This window comes from Mesocricetus auratus, unplaced genomic scaffold, assembly GCF_017639785.1.
Source record: "Mesocricetus auratus isolate SY011 unplaced genomic scaffold, BCM_Maur_2.0 Super-Scaffold_100008, whole genome shotgun sequence".
NCBI classification, from domain to species: domain Eukaryota; kingdom Metazoa; phylum Chordata; class Mammalia; order Rodentia; family Cricetidae; genus Mesocricetus; species Mesocricetus auratus.
Genome location: NW_024429192.1, coordinates 61298676 through 61319978, shown reverse-complemented (window position 1 = coordinate 61319978; position 21303 = coordinate 61298676). Strand labels below are relative to the sequence as shown.

The following is a 21303-nucleotide window of genomic DNA, read 5'->3' as shown; positions in this document are numbered from 1 at the left end:
TGCAAGCATGAGCTTGGAAGGATCTGACCATGTGAAAGCATATTTAATCAGTTTTTCACCTATTACTTATTACCTATCAGATTATTATATGTTTATTAATTTGTATTTCTGTTTAGACTGCTCAACCACAGAAAAGAGTATCCAGTAACTCTATTTTCTTATGGTGAATCACATTCTCACTATCTTCAGACAAAGTGCTGTGTGTCAGATGGGCTGTAACTCACGCCAAGAGTAGACATGTGACTATAGCATGGCTTTCTCCAGGCCACAAGTACTGAATGTGAAGAGATGAAAAGCAAAACTACATTAGGTTCCTTTATAGGGAATAAATGTTTGAGTACAACTGGAAAGGTGAAATTTCATCTTCCTACTGGACTATTACTGGGAATATATAATGCTAAAGTTGTCAGAGAGCCATATGAGGAATGCAAGCATAAACCAGCATGGTAGATCTGTCTATCCATTAAGAAGATGGAAAGCCAGCACTGGGGCACCATCTCTGCTCCAGGGTTAATATGTGTATTACATAATAATGGTATAAATGTGGACAGTATGACTGAGCTAACAAATTAACTTTGCTTCGCCTGAAACAGTGTATCTTTGATATTTTCACCACCACCCCAAAAAAGTCCTAAATAGTATAAAAAGTATGCTAAAATATAAACATTTAACCATGGAGTAGAGCTGGAGAGCTGGAAACAGAAAACACCTTGGGGCTTAAAGTTATGAAGACTTCGCCTGTGCTGCTGTGATTGCTATGAGTTCATATGTATAACTGCCCTGTCTTGTCCATAAAACACTATTTCAGTGTAGCCATCCACCACCCCTGGCTCTTACCCCTCTCAGCCTTTCCTTTCCCAATGATCCCTGGGCCTTGGGAACCGGGGCTATGGCATAGAAGTCCCATTTAGGTGTGAATATTTCATAGTCTCTTATCCTCTGCATATTGGCCAGTTGTGGGTCTCTGAGTTAACCATCATCTACTATAAAAAGGAGCTTCACTGATAAGAGTTGAAGGGTGTACTAAACAATGGATATAGCAAAAGCTATTAGGTGTCAATTTAATGCTATATTCACTTAGCATAACAATAGTAAGAAGTTCTTTCCTAAGGGTCATGACTATCTAGCCACAAGTGCCAGCATGGGTTACATCTTGTGGAGCAGACTGTAAATACAGTTAGAAAGTGTGGCTACCCCCATAGCAGTTGTGCCACTAATACACAAGTGTTCATGTTTTTACCAGGTCTTCCCTTGTTAAGGCTCAGAGGATTCACAGTGGGGTGATATCGGTGATTATTTTTCTCCTCTGGTAGTGTGCATACCACCTTCCAGCTGTGTGAAAGCTAGGCAGTAGGGATGAAGCTTCCCAGTCAGTCCCAGCTTGATCACTCCATGTTCTAAGACTTGAGTAAGTGGTGAATTCAACAATAGGGTCTTACCATCAAGTTCTGGAGGAAAATCAAGAGTAATTCCCTGGAATTATAACAGAACTCTGTACTGAATCCATCAGGACCCAAGATTTTTTTTTTTGTTGAAAGATTTTCAGTTACTGCTTCTATCTCAGAGATTGTTATGGATCTATTTAAACTATTAACTACATCATATATATGTCAAAATTCATCCACTTAGTTAAGATTTTTCCAAAATACAGATTTTTAAAAATATGTCTTTGCGAATCTCTGAATTTTTTCAGAGTCTGTTATAATATCACATCACCATGTTCATATATAATTGTGTTAATGGACCTTATTTTTCTTTTGATTAATTTAGCTAAAGGTTTGTCACCTTGCTAATCTTTTCAAAGACGCAACTCTTCATTTCTTTGATTATTTGTAGTTTTTCATTGCTATTTCATTAACATCATTTTGATTATCTTATTTTGATTATTTCATCCTGTCTACCTTCTGGAGATGTTGTTTATTCTTGTCTTTCTAAAACATTCAGATGTTTCATTAATTTATTAATTTGAGAACTCTCAAAATTTTTGTGTCAGCTTTTAGTGCTATAAACTGTCTTCTTGTGGCTGCATTAATTATGCCCTATAGATCTGGGTATATTGCATTTTCATTTTTCACTAAAGTTTAGGAATTTTTAAACCTCTTCTGTGATTTAATTCTTGATCAAATTATTATTCATTTGGTGTGTTATTTGTGTCCATGAGTTTGTGTAGTTTGTGTAGTTTCTATTGCTATTGGTAGCCTGCTTTATTCCACTGGGGTCAGGTAGAACACAGTTGTTATTTCAATTTACTTATATCTGTTGAAAGTTTCTTTGTGTCCTAATATATTGTCAACTTTGAAGAGAATTTTATGGGCTTCTAAGAGAAATGTATATTACTTGACATTTAGGTATACTATTTTATAGATCTCTGTTAAGTCTATTTTATTTATGATGCCATTTAACGCCAATGTTTTCCTGTTTAGATTTTAGCTAGAGAATCTGTGTATTGGTGAGAGTGGGACATTGATATCACCTACTATTAATGTGTTGAAGTTAATCTGCATTTTAGATTAAATATTCCTTCTGCTATGAAATTGGGCCTCTTATGTTTGGTGCACAAACTTTTAGAATTGCAATGTCCTCTTGGTAGATTTTTCCTTTGATGAGTATGACATATTTTTCCTGTCTCTTCTGGTTAGTTTTGGTTTGAAGTCTATTAAATAGCTATGCCTGCTTATTTCTTGGTTCCATTTTTATGGAATACCTATCCCCATCGAAATCCCAGCACAATTCTTCATAGACCTTGAAAGAAGAATACTCAACTTTATATAGAAAAACAAAAAACCCAGGATAGGCAAAACAGCCCTGTACAATAAAGGAACTTTCAGAGGCATCACCATCCCTGGCTTCAAGCTCTCCTATAGTGCTTTAGTAATGAAATCAGCTTGGTATTGGCATTAAAACAGACAGGTAGACCAATGGAAATCGATTTGAGGACCCTGATAACCCACAGTCGTGTATTTTCTTGGATCAACCCAGCAGTTAAAAATTAATCAGGTGAACCAACTTCCAAAAAGAGACAAACACTGGGACTGAAGAGATGGTTCAGCAGTTAAGAGTTGCTCTTGCAGAGGACCCAGATTCAGCTCCCAGCACCCACATGGAAGCTAGCAAGCATTATAACTGGAAGTTCAAAGGATCTGATGCCTTCTTCTGGTTTCCATAGGCACTGCATACATGTGGTGCTCGGACATATATGCAGGAAAAACACCCATACTCATACAATAAAAATAAATAAATATTTTTTAAGAAAAATAACTCCAAAGAAAGACAACAAAATGATGCTTTCATCTTTTATAGATCATGGGAGACGGTGATGGCTGCCATAATAAGCAGATAAAAAGTCAGCTAAAATGTGAATAAGTCTATAGAGACCAAATAAGAGCTAGAACACATTTGTAATGTCTAAATTTGTTAAGCCCAGCCTGTCCACAGGTACCAAGAATTCCTCTCCACATGTACCACCTTGTGCTCATTGGAAAGACAGATGGTTGGAATGAAAAGGGATATGTCACAGTTGTCTCCTTGACAGCACAGGTGTGAAGAAGATGACTAATGGCTCCAGCAGATAGGCACCAAATCCTCCCCAGATGTCTGCTTCTTTCTCTATAATGACTTGAGATTCTGGAACAAGCAGTAAGTGACAAAGTTCAATGACTTTCAAGGAGTGAACTCTCCCCAGGGAAAAAAATCAAAACCCTATTGATACTAGAAGAAAAAAACACTCTACCACCACTTGCTATCTTTAAACCAAGACCCTACTCCTACATCAAGCCTAGACTCAGCAAGCTGAGGGAACTACCCTTAGGAAGTGGAGGAATAAGAAGGTTGATGATTGGTGTGATACAGGCATACACAGATAGCCAAAACCTAAAGGGATAGTCAAGTGATCCTATGACCTTTAATTCTCTTCATTTATATATTCCAATGACCAAAAACTTAGGACTTCCACAAAAATCACACCTGGAGTTTTGTTCTTTAAAAAAATAGTTGAAAAGCTAATAAATTCTATACTGGGTACAAAGAGGAAGAGAAAGAATAAATTACATTTTAAAAGACCAGGTAAGGAAGGGGTGATTGTGATCACAAGTTTGAGATGGCTTAATGAAGAGACTTATATTCAATATGGTTTTGGTGGATGGAGCAGGACTCTGATGACCAAGGATCAGGATAAGGCCAAAGGAATGAGAGGGTCTGGGTGAGCACCATCAACCAGAAGTGACTAGAGGCCCTTTCCAGGCCTGAGCCAGCAGAGGACAGCCAGAGGACACAGATAGGCTCCCCCACCTCCATCCCCACCCCAGACTTCTTGGTCTAAACAGGCACAGTCAACCAGGAGCCTGTCCAATGCCCGATGCCTCTGAAGTCAGATGATCAGGCACCATCATACAAGCTCCACCCGAGGTTTCTAGGCCCAGGTACTCAAGAGAAGAAAGACAGCAGCTCCTCTCCATGCCTTGCTGTTGGGGCCAGCAGGACTCAACACAGTGCTACCTGTGACACAACCAAGACCCACGGTGCTGGGTAGCTGGGCACCATTATGGTGAGAGAGTGCAGGGTGGGGAAATGGAAGAGAGAGAGAGGCGGAACAGTCCAGGGCTGGGGAGAGAGGCAGATCTAAAGAGGTGAGGGTGGTGAGGAATGGGCTGGAATGAATGGCCTACTTGCCACCCTAGACCTAGGTGATGTCTGGGCCTGGGCTATTGCCAAGGGCCAGGTCTTTATCTGAGGCCCTGAAGCAACTGAGGCAAGCTGTGTTGATATCTGTGTTCTTGTTGCCACTGAGAACCATGCCAAGATCTGTCTGTGGTCTGGGCTACCACTTGGGACCATGTTGGTGTCCTGGAGCCATGCTATTGAGGGGGGCCATGACAATCTTGGTGACCTGCACTGCCACTTGGGGCCATGGTGACATCCTAGGCTAAGCTAATACCGAGGACCATGGCTGGGTCCATGGTCCTATCACAGCTGAAGTCTATATTGATAACCGTGGCCCATGTTGCCACCAACGACCTTGCAGATGCCTGGGGTCTGAGTTTCAACCTGTGATCATGAGGGTGTCTGTGGACCATGATGTCATCTGGGCCAGGGCTGCTCCAGGGCCATGTCTGGGTCTGTGACCCTGCAGTAGCCAGGATCTAAGTTGATGTCTATGCTCCTGTTACCCCCAGGGGCCTTCTGGATGACTATGGTGTGGTCAAGCCACCTGAGACCATGTCAGTTTCCAAGGACTATGCCACTGCTGGAGCCAACCTGATCTAGGTGGCAGATGTTGTCACCTGGGTCATGGTGATGTCCAGGCCCAAACTACTATGGAGATCAGTGTCTGGATCCAGGGCCCTACTGCAGCTGGGGTCTGTAGTGATGTCTATGATCCATGTTAGCACATGGGGTCATTGAAACCATGCTGTGCTGAGCCAGCCCTACCCTTCACTGACCCTGGGAGAGCTGGCTCTGGTGGTGTGAGTGTGGGTGACCTGGATCTAAGGATCTGAGAGCAGAACCGCCCCCCCACCCCTTGCTGCAGGTTGCACTGGGTAAGCTAGGCTGAGCAGGGCTGGAGAGCTTTCCCAGGGTAGTGTCAATGAGGGAAAGCTGACAAACCAGCTACCATCCAGGCCCAGAAACAGGACTTTAAGTTGGCCAGTCCCAACATCCACTGAATCTATAAGCTGCTGGAGCAGGTGAAGGGGACAAACCTACAGATCTAAAACAGCAGGATCTCCACAGCACAGGAAAACAACAGGATATATAAGAGGAGTCCCAGTGAGAACCCACCATCAGTGGCATAGTGGAAGCTAGAAACCTCAAACCAGACTCCTGGATATGAACACTTGCAAGTAAAGATGAATGGACTAAAGGGTAAAACTGCGACTAGGGGGCCACACTGAGGACAAGATTCTTCTCTTTCTTTTGTTTGTTCATTTGATTTTTGGTTTTTCTTTGTTGGGGGGTTTGCAAGGGCAGATGTGAGGGCATGAGAAGATAAGTAGTATTGGAATGCATGATGTGAAATGCACAAAGAATCAATGACACTTTACACACACACACACACACATACATATACATATACATATACATATACATATACGAAAGTAAAAGGAATGAGAGTGGTGGAGGTGCAAGTCTATGATCAGAACACTCCAGAGACAGTGAGTTTGAAGCTAGACTGGGCTACAAAGAGAGATCAAGATACAGATAGGAAGGGAGGAAAGAAAGAAAGACAGAGGGGGAAGGGAGAGGGAAAGAAAGAAGATGATGGATGAAACAGATATAGTGGCATGTATTTGTACCCTCCAATACTTGGGATGTTGAAGTGGAAGTATTGCTTCAAGGAGATTCAGGTGAACCCAGACAACATGACAAAACCCCATAGTAAGGAAGAAAGGAAAGAAAGAAGGAAGGATGGAGAGGGAAAGTGAGTAAATGGGAGGGAGGGGAAGAGAGGGAAAGAGGAAAGGGAAAGGAAGAGAAGGGGAGGGGAGGGGAGAGGAGGGGAGGGGAGGGAGGGGAGGGAGGGAGGGGAGGGAAGGGAAGGGAAGGGAAGGGAAGGGAAGGGAAGGGAAGGGAAGGGAAGGGAAGGGAAGGGAAGGGAAGGGAAGGGAAGGGAAGGGAAGAAGAAAAAAATCTGTTGTATTCTATTAAGTGCCAGCAAGAAGAATACATACAACTGGTTAAATGTAAATGTAAAATTTGTTTCTTGGAGTTGAATGAAGAAAAAGCCTACAGAGAATTTTTCCTCCAACTGAAATATCTTTCAGTTGCTGGGTGTTTCCAAGTTGAAGGATAGCAAACCTGAAACAAATATATACCATTGGCTAGGGAATTGGGGTCTAGAAGTAAAACTTGCTTACCATGCACAAAAGTCTGAATACAATCCCCAGTGATGAGGAAAAAAATATTCCATAAAATAGTAAGTTTCCATATGGCTCTTTCAAACATCCTTAATGTTAGTCATCCCTTCCCCAACCTTAACCCTACCCTCCCAACATCCTCCCCACTAAATATCCTTTCCCATTATTCGCCTTTCCCCTTCATATCACCAAACCTATTATTTTGTAAGTGATACAATATGTTTAATCCGGGTATCCTACCGTGTTGGCTAGTTTTATGTCAATTTGACACAAGCTGAAGTCATGTGAGTGGGAGGGGATAGAAAGGAGGTAGGAGGAAGGAAAGGAGAAGAGAAGGGAGGGGAAACTGTGATTGGCATGTAAAATAAATTTTTAAAATTATGACTTGGTGAGTGAAATCCACAGAATCAGCTGATCTGAACAAGGGGGAGCTCATAGATCCCAGACTGATAGCTGAGAGGCCAGCATGGGGCTGATCCAGACCCCTTGAACGTGGGTGTCAGTGAGGAGGCCTCAGCATCCTTTGGGACCTCAGGCAATAAATCAGCACTTAGCCCTGTCATCCAGATGGACTTTGGAAGCCCATTCCATGTGGAGGGATGCTGTCCCTGCCTGGATTCATGGGGGAGGGCCTAGGCCCTGCCCCAGATCATATGACAGACTTTTGAGATTCCCCCAACAAGAGCCTCACCCTCCTTGGAGAATGGAGTGGGGATTGGGGAAGGGGTTGGGGGAGGGTTGAAGGGGGTGGGAGAGGAGTGGAGGGAGAGGGAGCTAGGATTGACATGTGAAGCAAACTTGTTTCTAATTTAAATTAAATTAAAAAAACTTAATTTACTCAATTGTCTATTTAAGAGTGAAACATAAATAGAACATTTGCCCAATTGTCCCTGTTAATCCTCGAGTGTAATATAATTCATAAGAGTGACTTTTTAAACATATAAATAAAATAGTAACTCCATAATTTGAATAGAAAAATTTTAAACAGAGTATATTGTAATCTGTTAGAGTCAAACAAAACTTTAGCTGTTCAGAGACCAAAAATATTGAAAAGCAACCTATGTATAAATAAGCCTCTATTTTTGTGAGATGGTGCTGATTTTGTGCTGTTATAAACAATAATAAAAGCATCTGTAAATGTTCTGAAAAAAAAGATCAGATTGTAGACAAACCCGAAGAACATTTTCTTAATTAGTGATCTATGGGATCTATGGGAGAAAGTCTAGCTCATGTGGGTGATGTCATCCCTGGGCTGGTGGCCCTGGGTTCTATAATAAAGCAGGCTGAGCAAGCCATGACAAACAAGCCATCAAGAAGCACCCCTTCATAGCCTCTACATAAGCTCCTGCCTCCAGGATCCTGTCCTGTTTGAGTTCCTGTCTAGACTTTCTCATGATGGGCTATGATGTGAAAGTGTAAGTCAAATGAGCCCTTTGCTCCGGAAGTTACTTTGGTCATGGTGTTTTATCACAGCAATAGGAACCCTAAGACACCTAAAAAGGGATTATGTTCATCCCAGAAGCCTTAGGTTGCCTACTAAAAAACCCACTGCTGGGATACCCCTCCTCATGTTGTTGGTCATAGGTGCCCCAAAGACCTCTTCCCTCAAAAAATATAGGCTATTGTCATTATTCCTGATTGTCCAATAGAATTTGATGGTAAGACCCTGTTGCTGAGGACACTGCACACATAGGTCATAGGCCATGGAGAAATCAAGTTAGTTAATATTGATCAGAAAGCATCCTCCCTAGTAGCTATCTGTTATGCAGGCTATGGGAATTGAGATGTCATCAAAGTCTGACCCAGGTATGAACCCTTTGAACTGCAACAATTGCCAACATTGCAAAATATGCCCATGGGTGAAATAATGACATGTTATGAGGGCAACCAACAACTTTATGACTAAGTATAAAGTCCTGTTCCACAAGAGGAAACATAGGTCTGACACTTAAACTGTGGTCAAGAATCCATGGTTAAGGAGCTCACAGGCCCCAGGGGGTGAACCTTCTATTATTTTGCTAAATAGGCATAGCATCAAACAGCTCTCTGAATTCATATCTCTCTACCCATGAGTTAGTACAGCTCTCAGACTGCATCATTGAGGCTGATGGTAGTTTGCTCAAAAATTCACAACTAGCTGCAAATACTGAGAATAAGTGTCAGTTGAGTGCTCAGTCATAAAGAGAACATCTATACAGCACCCTTTCCACAGGGCACAGAGACCATTACAGAGGAGGGCCAGAAAAATTGTAGGAAGCAGACGTCAGGGAGGACCTGAGAAAAACAGTGTCTTCTGAACATGATAGGACTGATGCGTTCATCAACTCACAGCAACTATGGCTACCTGAACAACACCTAGCATAAAATCAAGCCAGGCAACATTTTAACATGGAGTGGGAAAGAGTTCATGACCCCTACCCCTAAGTGAGTTGCTGTGAAGAATTTACGGCTTCTGGTGAAGGGAGAGCCTGCTTTCTTTAAGGGTGTGATCCTCCTAGACTGACCACACTCTAATGGATGGTCTTACACCCAGGAAGATGTGGACAGCAAACATTAGCTGATAGGATAATTATTCTTTAAACAAAAAAGGACATGGATTTCTCTATCGCCATGCACAAAACTTAAGTCCAAATGGATCAAAGACTTCAACATAAATCCAGCCACACTGAACCTCTTAGAAGAGAAAGTGGGTGGTACCCTTGAATGAATTGGAACAGGAGACTGCTTCCTGAACTTAACACCAGTAGCACAGACACTGAGATTGACAATTAATAAATGGGACCTCCTGAAACTGAGAAGCTTCTGTAAGGCAAAGGAAACAGTCAACAAGGCACAAGGGCAGCCCACAGAAAGGGAAAAGATATTTACTAATCCCATATCTGACAGAGGGCTGATCTCAAAAGTACACAAAGAACTCAAGAAGCAAGTCTCCAAAGTACCAAAAGATCCAATTAAAAAATGGGATACAGAACTAAATAGAAAATTCTCAATAGAAGAATCTAAAATGTTTGAGAGACACTTAAGAAAGTGCTCAACATTCTTAGCTATTAGGGAAATGCAAATCTGAAATACCATCTCACTTCTGTCAGAATGGTTTGATTTTAGCACAAATGAAAGTTTATGCTGGGGAAGATGTGGAGAAAGGGGAACACTCCTCCACTGCTGGTGGGAGTGCCAACTTGTACAGCCACTTTGGAAATCAGTATGGAGATTCCTCATGAAAATGGGAATCAGTCTACTACAAGATCCATTAATTCCACTCTTAGATATATACCCAAAAGATGCACATTCATACAACAAGGATATCTGTTCCACTATGTTCATAGCAGCATTATTTGTAATAGCCAGAACCTGGAAGCAACCTAGATGCCCCTCAACTGAAGACTAGATAGAGAAAATGTGGTACATTTACACAATGGAGTACTACTTCTCAGTGGGGAAAAAAACAATGGAATCTTGAAATTTGCACTCAAATGGATGACACTAGAAGAAACCATCATGAGTGAGGTAACCTAGTCACAAACAGACAAACATGATATGTACTCACTCATATATGGATTTAAGACATGGAGCATGTGAGAGGCACTTGAGAAAGTGCTCAACATCCTTAGCCATCCGGGAAATGCAAATCAAAACAACTCTGAGATAACATCTCACTCCTGTCAGAATGACTAAAATCAAAAACACCAACGACGATGTATGCTGGAGAGGATGTGGTAAAAGGGGAACACTCCCCATTGCTGGTGGGAGTGCCAACTTGTTCAGCCACTTTGGAAATCAGTATGGAGATTCCTCATGAAAATGGGAATAAACCTACCACAAGACCCAGCAACTCCACTCTTAGGCATATATCCAAAAGATGCCCATTCATACAACAAGGATGTCTGTTCCACTATGTTCATAGCAGCATTATTTGTAACAGCCAGAACTTGGAAACAATCTAGATGTCCCTCAACTGAAGAGTGGATAGAGAAAATGTGGTACATCTACACAATGGAGTACTAATCAGCAGAAAAAAAACAATGGAATCCTGAGATTTGCAGGCAAATGGATGACACTAGAAGAAACCATCCTGAGTGAGGTAATGCAGTCACAAAAAGAGAAACATGGCATGTACTCTCTCATATATGGATTTTAGACATAGATCTGGGGGAGTGCCAGCCTACAATCCCATGGCCAGAGAGTCTGGGAAACAGAACCTTCATTCAGTGGCTGATGGAAGAAGAGGCAGACTCCCACGGCTAAACACTGAGCTGAACTCAAGAAAGCCAGTAACAGAGAGGGAGGACTGATGACCAAAGGGATTAAGACTGGGCTGGTTTAACCCCCAGAAACAGCTGACCTGGCAAGGGTTAACTCTTGAATCCCAGGCATCAGCCTGGGAATCCAGCATGGGACTGATCAGGACCCCCTGAATGGGGGTGTCAGTGAGGAGGCCTAGGTAATCTATTGAGCCTTGGGCAGTAGATCAGTATTTATTCCGAGTATACACATGGACTTTGGACTCCCATCCAATAATGTGAGATGCACTCTCACCCTGAACTCTTGGGGGAGAGTCTAAGCCCTGCCCTGGAAGAAATGACAGACTATGGACACCCCCATGGAGGGCCTCACCCTCCCTGGGGAAATGAGGGGATATTGGGGGGTTGGGGGGCACGGGAGAAGGGAAGGGAAACGGAGAGGGACCTGGAACTGACTTGTGAAGCAACCTTGTCTCTAATCTAAATTTAAATTTAAAAATAAATAAACATAAAAAAGAATTTAAAAAAATTTAAAAAGACATGGAGCATGGGAGTGCCAGCATAAAATCCCTACTGCCAGAGAGTTTGGGAAACAGGGAGGACCCTAAGAGAGATATGCATGGTACCCCCAGAGAATGGGAATGGAACAGGATCTCCTGAGGGGATTGGGAGCATGGGGAGTGGAGAGGGAGCTGGAGAAAAGAGAGGGGGAGAAGAAGAGGGGAGAGGAGGACATGGGGGAGCAGGAAGGTTGAGTCAGGGGAAGAATAGAGGAGAGCATGATGACAGATATCATAATAGAGGGAGTCATTATAGGTTTGAGGAGAGATCTGACACTAGTGAGATTTCCAGAGGTCTACAAGGATGACACCAACTGTCAATCTAAGCAACAGTGAAGAGGCTACCTTAAATGCCCTTCCCCAATAATGAGATTGATGACTATCCTATATGCCATCCTAGAGCCTTCATCCAGTGGCTGATGGAAGCAGAAGCAGACACCCACAGCTAAACACTGAACTGAACTCCTGGAATCCAGTTGCAGAGAGGGAGGAGTGATGAGCAAAGGGGTCAAGACCAGACTGGTGAAACCCACAGAAACTGCTGACCTGAGCAAGGGGGGAGCTCATGAACCCCAGACTGATGACTGAGAGACCAGCATGGGACTGATCCAGATCCCCTAAATTTGGGTGTCACTGAGGAGGTCTTGGTAATCTATGGGGCCTTGGGTGGTAGATCAGTGTTTATCCCTGGCATACAAATGGACTTTCGGGAGCCTATTCCACATTAAGGGATGCTCTCTCAACCTGGACACATAGGGGAGGGCCTAGGCCCTGCCCCAGATGATATGACAGACGTTGGAGATCCCCCATGGAAGGTCTCACCCTCATGGAGTGGGGATTGGGTGGGGGGTTGGGTGAGTTGGTAGAGGGCAGGGGAGGAGGGGAGGGTGAGGAAGCTGGGATTGACATGTGAAGCAAGCTTGTTTCTAATTTAAATTTTTAAAAAGGATTTAAAAAGACATATTTAAGCATTCAATTCAAAAAAAGACATGGATTTGGGGGGTAGGGAGTGGGAGAAAAATGTGAGAGGAGTTAAGGAGGAAGTTGTGGGTGAATATATTCAAAATACTTTATATGAAATTCCCAAAAAAAATAAAAATAAAAGCTAGCCTCTTGGGGATAACCTCCCTACAAGAACACTCCTGTCACAAAGTAGAGGCATGCCCTCAACAAGGTTCTCCTTCATCCCTCTCAAGAAGAGAAAAAAAGGAAACACAAAAATGCCTGTGTTGCAGATCCTCAATTCCTACTTTATGGATATGAAATGCCCAGTATGCCATAAAATCACCACGGTCATTAGCCATGTACAAACAGTAGTCTGAGTGTTGGCTGCTCCCCTGTTCTCTGCCAGCCTACAGGAAGAAAAGCATGGCTGATGGAAAGATGCTTCTCCAGGAAGAGGCAGCACTGAGAGGAAAAAGATCCCAATAAACACATTTTGGATTTTAAAATATTTTAAATGGGCTATTGAAAAACACTTTGTATGTGTATGTTTCAAACTATCTATGCAAGCTAATTCCTTTTGGAGATGGCCTCCAAACCTGGTTCTTCACTCATGCAATCTATCTACAGCTTCTGAGAGTAAAGTGCCAGAGTCTCACAAACATGCAGCCTGGCTCTGTCCCAAAGCTGAATTCCAGAAATGATAAACTGATAACAGTCTCAGCCAGGACATTGTGTGCACCCATCAAGGTCAGAGAGCGTCCTGGTTTGAGAGACATAGCTGTGGAAAGCATACAGAACTAGCCTCCTATCTGTTCTTTTTCTGAGGGAACATCGAGGCATGGACGTGCTCACTGCCCAGACCAGCTTTAGGTACATTGCAGGACTAAGGAGGCTGTGTCCTCATTAGCTTTTCATCTCTCGATACGTGATGATTTGGACAATTTGCCAAGCTTTTATGATAAGCCTTCAGAAAGAGCTGTAGGTAGTTAAGTGGATTGTTCTACTTCAACTACTCCTCATAGAGCCTTGAAGCCACAATCCATGGGTATATCTCCTCTGGACACATTACTGAGTCACTGGCTCCTTGGGTCCCGTCTCTGCTCTTTTCTCTGGGCCTTGATACCTTGTAAGTTCAGGTGCTGGCTAGCTATTGACTAATACTCTTTACCCCTTCATCTGTGAGTATCCCACAGAGCACTTGTAAATTTCTAGTTCCCATTGAGTATAGTATCTTCAGATCTAGGTATGGCAGTACACTGTAGTCCAAGCACTTAGGAGCCTAAGATAGGGTAATAAGTTCAAAGTCATCCAGGCTACATAACAAGACTCTGTCTCAAAAACTCATATATATATGATTTAGTTTTACACACACACACATACACACACACACACACACACACACACACACTACCAAACCCACAGCACCTTGAAGAAATCAATGGTATCAAAACTTTCTTTAAACTACTCAGTGATTTCATGTTCCTCTTTAAGTTCTTTTTTTTTCTTTTTTTAATTTATTTTTCAGTTTAAATTTAGATAAGAAACAAGGTTGCTTCACAAGTCAGTTCCAGATCCCTCTCCCTTTCCCTCCCCTCCTCCCTTGCCCTCCCACCAACCCCCCCCATTATCCCCTCATTTCCCCAGGGAGGGTGAGGCCCTCCATGGGGGTGTCCATAGTCTGTCATTTCATATAGGGCAGGGCCTAGACCCTTCCCCAAGAGTTCAGGGTGAGAGTGCACCTCACATTGTTGGATGGGAGTCCAAAGTCTGTGTGTATACTCGGGATGGGTACTGATCTGCTGCCCAAGGCTCAATAGATTACCTAGTTCTTAACCACAGGGGTGGGAGAGAACCTTAAAATATCGTCTGCATTGAGCCCTGGTTCAAACAAGTAAAGTGTGTATTATCTCTGCCTTGTAAGTCAAAGAGAGGTGAGTATAATTTGTTTTGTGGGTATGAAAATAAATACTGTCAGAGCCAGCACTTCAATGCTGGTCTCCAGATTCCTGGTGTGTTCTCTTCTAATATGCTCAGATGTTTTTCACGGCTAACAAGGAAAACACATCTAGAATTGTGAAAATCCAATAGACAGCAAACAACTGTAAAAGGCAAGAACTTAAGCTGCCACTTACCATTTACTTGGCCAAATGAAGCTAGGCGTGTCACTTCATACCTCAGTTTCCCAATTGTTAAAAGAGATGATAGATCTCCCATAGTTAGACTTAGAAGATGAAGTCAATTACTTTATGTATAGTGTTAGTCTATACTTGGCCCAAATCAACATCAAATTTCACTGTTTACTCTAACCGTCTGCATTCCCAACTTGTCCCCTCATGCTAGGACACTCTTGGCCATCTGTAGTTAGTACCATTTCATGCACTCTCTCTTAGATTACAGTCCACAGATGATGAATTCCTTTTAACTCTAACTTGTAAATACTGTCAAATCCCCTTTCTACCCAACATCCTCTCTGACAAGATGTTAATTTAGTTCAGACATTTCTTCATTAACTTTATCTTTCTCCAGCCAACTTCATTCAATCCATGAAAACCCTCCATATCACTCCTAGTCACAAATATTCTGTGGTTTCTACATTGTGTCAATCAGGCTAGCACCCTAACTATTCTAATTAAATCTAAGTCTATCATTGTAACTTCTAATTCAGTAGGTCTAAAATGGGGTCTAAGAATGTGTTTTTATATAGGCCTCATGGCCCAGTGCTTGGGAATCATCACAAAGGAAAACTTGCAACCCTTTTGCAATGTCTTACAAAGCCTTGTACAGTGTTACCTACCCTTTGGAGGAAAGAGCGTGCCCCCTTTGTCCTTAAAGCTTGCTGTCACCAAATTGCTCCCTCGTCCTTGTGTCCACAGATCTACATGCACAACTTCATGATGAAGGCTCATTGTATTTGTACCCTAGGGTCACAAAGGGCCCTGCACTGCAAATGCCCCTTCCCTTGGTGTAAGGCACTGCTACCATCCTGAAGTCCTTCATAATTGCTGGACACAAGCCGCTTCCTTCTCATTTTGCTCTAGGCCTGCAGTTCTGTGCTTGGCTTTGTCCACTCAGCTATGAGCTTTTTGGAGGCAGAAACTGTTTATTATTCACTCAAGCTCTTCCTGGTCAACCCGGAGGACTCTTGGTACTGACCAGAAGTTGCTTAAATATCTGTTGAGTTTATACATGAATGAATGAAAGAAATAATAAAGTGTCACAGAAAAATAGTGTGGTATGGCTCATTAACTCTGAAGAATATGCTGTTTGTGCTTAGGAAAGGGGAAAGCTAAATGACAAACACATGGGGTTACTGACCAGCTTAAATAAATAACATAATTTTTATAGCCTTTGTTTTTTAATTGCTCAAAGCAGTTCTCTTTCTGAGTCCTGTTGCCTCGCCATTTGTCTCAGAATGAGAATCTGCAGGTTAATAGAGCTTGCAATTACACCGTCCAGTGCCACAGTTTGTGCCAGGGACTGTGCCCGACTCTGAGTGCAGTGAGAGGAAAAGGGAGGGCCGTGGAAAGGTGACCGGGCAAGGTCCCTGCTCTCCAGAAGCAATTAAATCCCACTCCTCACAACTTTCTACCAAAGATGGGTTCGCTACATGGGAGTTCTGCAGCGATGAATTGAGAATAAAGACATCAGACTTGGCCAGGGGCCCAGCTTCCTGAACATTTCAGCTGACAAAATGTCTCAGCCTGAACACAATTCCCCCACTATGCAATCTGCGGGCCCACTGGTTAACATTGGCAGACATCTCAGAGGTGCCCACGAAGCATAGTAAGTAAGCGGCCCTGAAGTCGGGGGAGGGGTTTCTGCTGCAGGGTATTAGAGAAGAAACAGAAACATCAGCTACCAGAGCGAGCCAAAGAACTGAAGAGGACAAACAGCCCCAATGCATGGTGATGACTCAGTGGGACCACTCCAGGTGACTTGCAATACCACCATTATGCCAGGCACTCAGAAATGACCTGGAGGGTAAAAAGGAGTCTCCTGCGTTTCCATATTCACTAGTCTTCAGTTTCTTGTACTTAACATAATTAACTGTGTTAAATATTTGCCAGCATATCACCCAAAACATCGTCTTTGTGAGCACTTTTTCCCTTTCCCATACACACCCTCAGACATCACCCACTAGTTTGCAGCATGCAACATGGTGAATGAAAAGCAAAACAAAACAATCCCGTTCTCATAGCTAAAAATTTGTATATTTTAGGTTAAGTGTTTAATGCAGCACTAGTAACATTAGTAACAAAATAGGTCCTAGGCGGAAAACATAAATGCCAGTTAACATGTCTAATCTGTCAGGGAAATGTAAAACTAATACAGCTATCAAATATCATTTTCCTAGAGTAACTGCACCAAAGTTAAAAAGTAATAGTTGAGGATAGAGTAGAAGAGAAAGGGAATATCCATAAAAAGAGATTGCTGCTCAGAGTATAAATTTCACAGCACAACTTTTAGAGAGAAATGGAGTATTGTGTGTCAGCCAAAAGTTAAATTATATATTTCCCTTAGTGTTACAGTGTTATCTTTGAGCATTTGCTCTCGGGAAATAATCTGAAGAATGTCCAAAACTACCCAAAGTTGTCCATCACAGCCAGGACGAAATTAGGAATAACGGGTAAACAACTTGAGAAATGGAGAACTATTCATACAAACACAAGTTAAACACTGTAGTAGCCATGCAGTTCTGTGTCAAAAGGAGGATTGTCCACCATACACCTTTAGCTGTAACAAAAAGAGATAGTCTTCAAACGAGAGTACAGATTCCATTCTCTGTTTAAAAATGTATATTTTTGAGGATTTGTATGCAACCCTTAAGAATAAATTGTACAGGCTGGGCGGTGGTGGCCCACGCCTTTAATCCAGCACTCGGGAGGCAGAGGCAGGGGATCTCTGTGAGTTCGAGACCAAGCCTGGTCTACCGATCGAGTTCCAGGACTGGCTCCAAAACAATACAGAGAAACCCTGTCTCGGATAAAAAAAAAAAAACAAGAATAAATTGTGATTGGTTTTATTTGGACACAATGCATAGGAGAAACAATAAGTAATATCCAAATCGTATCCGTATTCATGTGACAAGGAGAAAGAAACTAAGGAGAAAATAGCAGGGTCAGGATGGAAGGCATACTGCAGCTACATACAGACTTCCATAAGACAAATATTATCAACATTGTTTGTTTCAGTGTACCAATGGGCTGTCACAGGGTGCACAGGTACACAGTAGGCCAATACCCAACATTTCCATAATACGGTAGTGCAGGTACAGAACTTGAAGAGTATAGATAACATTAAAATGTACTACCATCGTTAGAATCATATGATTTTATGAATGCATTATATGAGCCTGGAAGAAGAGTCACCAACATGATAATTTTAATCATATTCAGATGTAAACTAATGGATCCTATCTACTTTGTTCTTCAGACCTGAGTTTTTATCTGTCATTTCACAACAAACATACATCACCTTTAAAATCAGAAAATAACAAAGTGCTTGTTCCTTGGTAAAAACCTAGGAGCAAAATCAGGGGACATCGCTTTTCCAAATCTTGCTAAAATAAAACATTTTCTCCAGAAAGAGTGATTTCATTAATGTGATCAATGGTTGATCAAACGGTATCACTGTCAGTCACATATGAGGAAATGGACAGTAATGCTCCCAAGTAATTTCAAAAGAGGATTGTGTAACACTGGAATTCATGGGGGCATGAACTCCCAGGAAGGCTAATATCCACATGTCACAAAAATGAACCATCCCTCAATGAGCTCAATAAGGAAGGTATAAGGGACAGAAGCCTCTCCATTTATAAGTGATCCTGACAGAAAACAGAAATATATATTTTAGTAGGAAAAGTGACTTGATTGTTGTGGGGCATTATTTTATTTGAGTGAGCCACTCCTACCTTTGTTTAGACAGTAACAGCTCATGAGTCCTTAAAATCATTCCTTCTCAAAACATTTCCACATGGATGCTCTCAGCTAATCCTCCCAAGAGCCCTGTGAGTCAGGTAGGGTAAAAAGGACCACTCCTGTTTTATAGGTTGGGAAACTGGGGCTTGAGAGGACAAGTGTCAAGTCCAAGCCCAGAGTGTGCACTCTAGACATCCTTCTGAGGCCTTCTGAGAAATGTCTGGTTAAAATTCCTTGCCGGGCGTTGGTGGCGCACGCCTTTAATCCCAGCACTCGGGAGGCAGAGGCAGGCGGATCTCTGTGAGTTCGAGGCCAGCCTGGTCTACAAAGTGAGTTCCAGGACAGCCTCCAAAGCCACAGAGAAACCCTGTCTCGAAAAACCAAAAAAAAAATTCCTTGCAGTGGGCACTTTCCTGTCCTCCAATAGGGTCTTCTGTCTTTTAGTGTCTTATTTTCACTTGGCAATATTGCCTTCAGGTCACCTATGATTGCTCTTTAGTCACTACTTCTTTGATTCTGAACGGAATGATGACTCCATCTATTCTCAGCCTGTGAATATTCATGTTCTTCTTTTACACGAGAGCTAAACTCCAGACTGTTTGTTTCTCTTGAAATTTGAGGTCATTTCTATCACTGGAGGGATTACAATTGGAAATGTCCACACTCATGGCATTTACAGAGAATCTGTAAACAATTTTGTGTGTCACATTTTTAGACAATCTCGGCTTTCTAAAAGAGGTTAGCTTACGAGTCAGAGGAGACAAATCTACTCAGCAAATACAAATTCTATAAAACAACAGACCTTAGGGGATCTAAGATCAGCCATTCTCCTTACCCTTACTTTATTAGGAGAAGCAATATGTCCTATTTTGAGGGCAGTGTCCCCAGTAAAATCTGAAAAGGTATCCATGGACTGTGTGCAGACCCAGAGACACAGAATTACCATTTTCAACCAGCCCACGTGATGCTCCAGCTCTTGGGTTTACTGGCTGAGGCCACCTTAGGCAAATTCCTTGTACGTTGCTCTCCCCATTGACTTCCCAGAGTCATGGTGAAAACTAAATGGTCATGAAAATATTTTGTATACCGTAACTCATAATAAAAATATGATGGAGATAGATGATAGATAGACAGATAGGATGTGATAAATGATAGACAACTTTTGAAGTTTACTGCCATGAGTGAGAACAGTGTAGTAAGTAAAATGAGGCAGCACCAGGAAGGTGGCCAGGTTTCTGCAGTCAGAACAGGACAGGAAGCTGGGTGCACATTAATGTTGTACCTCTGCTGAGCCTACTGGCCAAATCGCTGCTTACCAACATACACAGATAGCATCCTTTCCCCAGCCAAGGTGTTCAACTGGGCTTCCAGCTGCATACCAAACTGGGCTGACCCCCAAATGTCATTGGCAGTACTGTCACAAAGAAAGTTGCTTTATTTGGCGCATTCATTAGGCTAGGGAGGGTGTCTTCAAGAATATAGGTGATTCATAATGTTATTTCAAAGGCAAATTGTGGTCAAGATGAGCAGAGAAGAGGAGAATGTGTATGTTTACAAATGAGAAAGGAGGAGGGTATACAAGAAGTCCCTGCCTTCTCGTAAGAGTATTCAAGATGAGAATAAGGACTCAACTTCAATCTCTCAAGGAAATGCTTGAGAGGGAAAGGGAACACAAGCCAACATTAGGCCAGGAAGTCATTTTAGTGACATTTGGGTAAGGTCTTGAAAGCAGCTGTTACTGGATAGTTAAGTCTGAAAGAAGGAAATAATGAAGAAAACCATCTGAATTAAGGTGCCCTTTATTTCTTAATAATTTTTTCAGCTTTGATAGATGGGATCTATTCCAAAATGTCCAAAAAAAAACATTGTTGCTATAGAAACAGGTAAGCAGATTAAACTTGAAAGACCAGTTTTAGAACAAAGAATTTAATAGTCAGGACTCAAGCAATTAACCAAGAAAACATTTTAAGTAAATATCTTTCGGGTTTGTTATTTGTATATTAATTCCAAGAAGATAAAACACTATTATAGAGTGAGAGCATCACATTTTCACATTTTAATTGCACCATTACCGGCATAAAAGGCTATGCTTACACAATTAGCAAAGAGACCTTATTAAACAGAAGTGCACATCTCTAACTCTCTCTTGATTACATCGTAATTGAGAAATATCACTGTAAATTCAACAAGAACAGAATCATTTGATTTTCGTACAGTTCTCAAGTTTCGGAAGAACTTCGAAAATGGAAGAGACAATGAACTACACAAACTTTCCTGTAACCAGTCTCTACAGCAGTAAAATTTTTTAAAAAGAAATGTGTGTAGGCTGACAGTTGTTAATATTTATGCTTTGTTTCTTCCCTGCTAAACAGCAAGATCGTGAGAGGAGAAAGGTATCAAAGACCCAGCAACCAGCTGCCTTGCCCGGCTACTTTGGGGTTCAGTTCTTCCTTCCTGGGACTACCCTGGACCTCACCTTGGGGACCTGCTGAAACCAGAGTTCTGAACGGAACTTTGCATACAGATGGAGACTCAGGGATGAATAAACAGGCAGCCCTGTGTTCCTCTCCCCTTTTGTTTTATTTCAAATGAAAACAATCTTGATAAAAATGAATACAATATGTTCATTCTACCAAACTCGTGCTGTCAGAAGTTACATTTATGGGACGGGGAGATTGCTGGGATATTATCTCTTCTTGTGTAATTGCAGAGTCAACATGCAATGAAGTATGTGAGTGTGTTCACAAATGTATGTTTGTGTAAGCTAGGGAAGGAGGACCAGGAT

General features: G+C 42.1%; 1 protein-coding gene and 1 long non-coding RNA gene across 4 annotated transcripts in view; one reads left to right on the top strand and one right to left on the bottom strand.

Moving 5' to 3' along the window:
- Atp13a4 (ATPase 13A4) overlaps positions 1–21303 on the bottom strand; it is a 136177-nt gene that overhangs the window by 114483 nt on the left and 391 nt on the right. The window lies entirely within an intron of this gene.
- Positions 20156–21150, top strand: LOC121141975. 2 transcript variants are annotated; one of them, XR_005878967.1, is made up of 2 exons: positions 20156–20310; positions 20891–21150. It is a non-coding gene; the product is annotated as an uncharacterized LOC121141975 (long non-coding RNA). The 2 variants fall into 2 exon arrangements; XR_005878968.1 differs by having other exon boundaries at positions 20156–20401.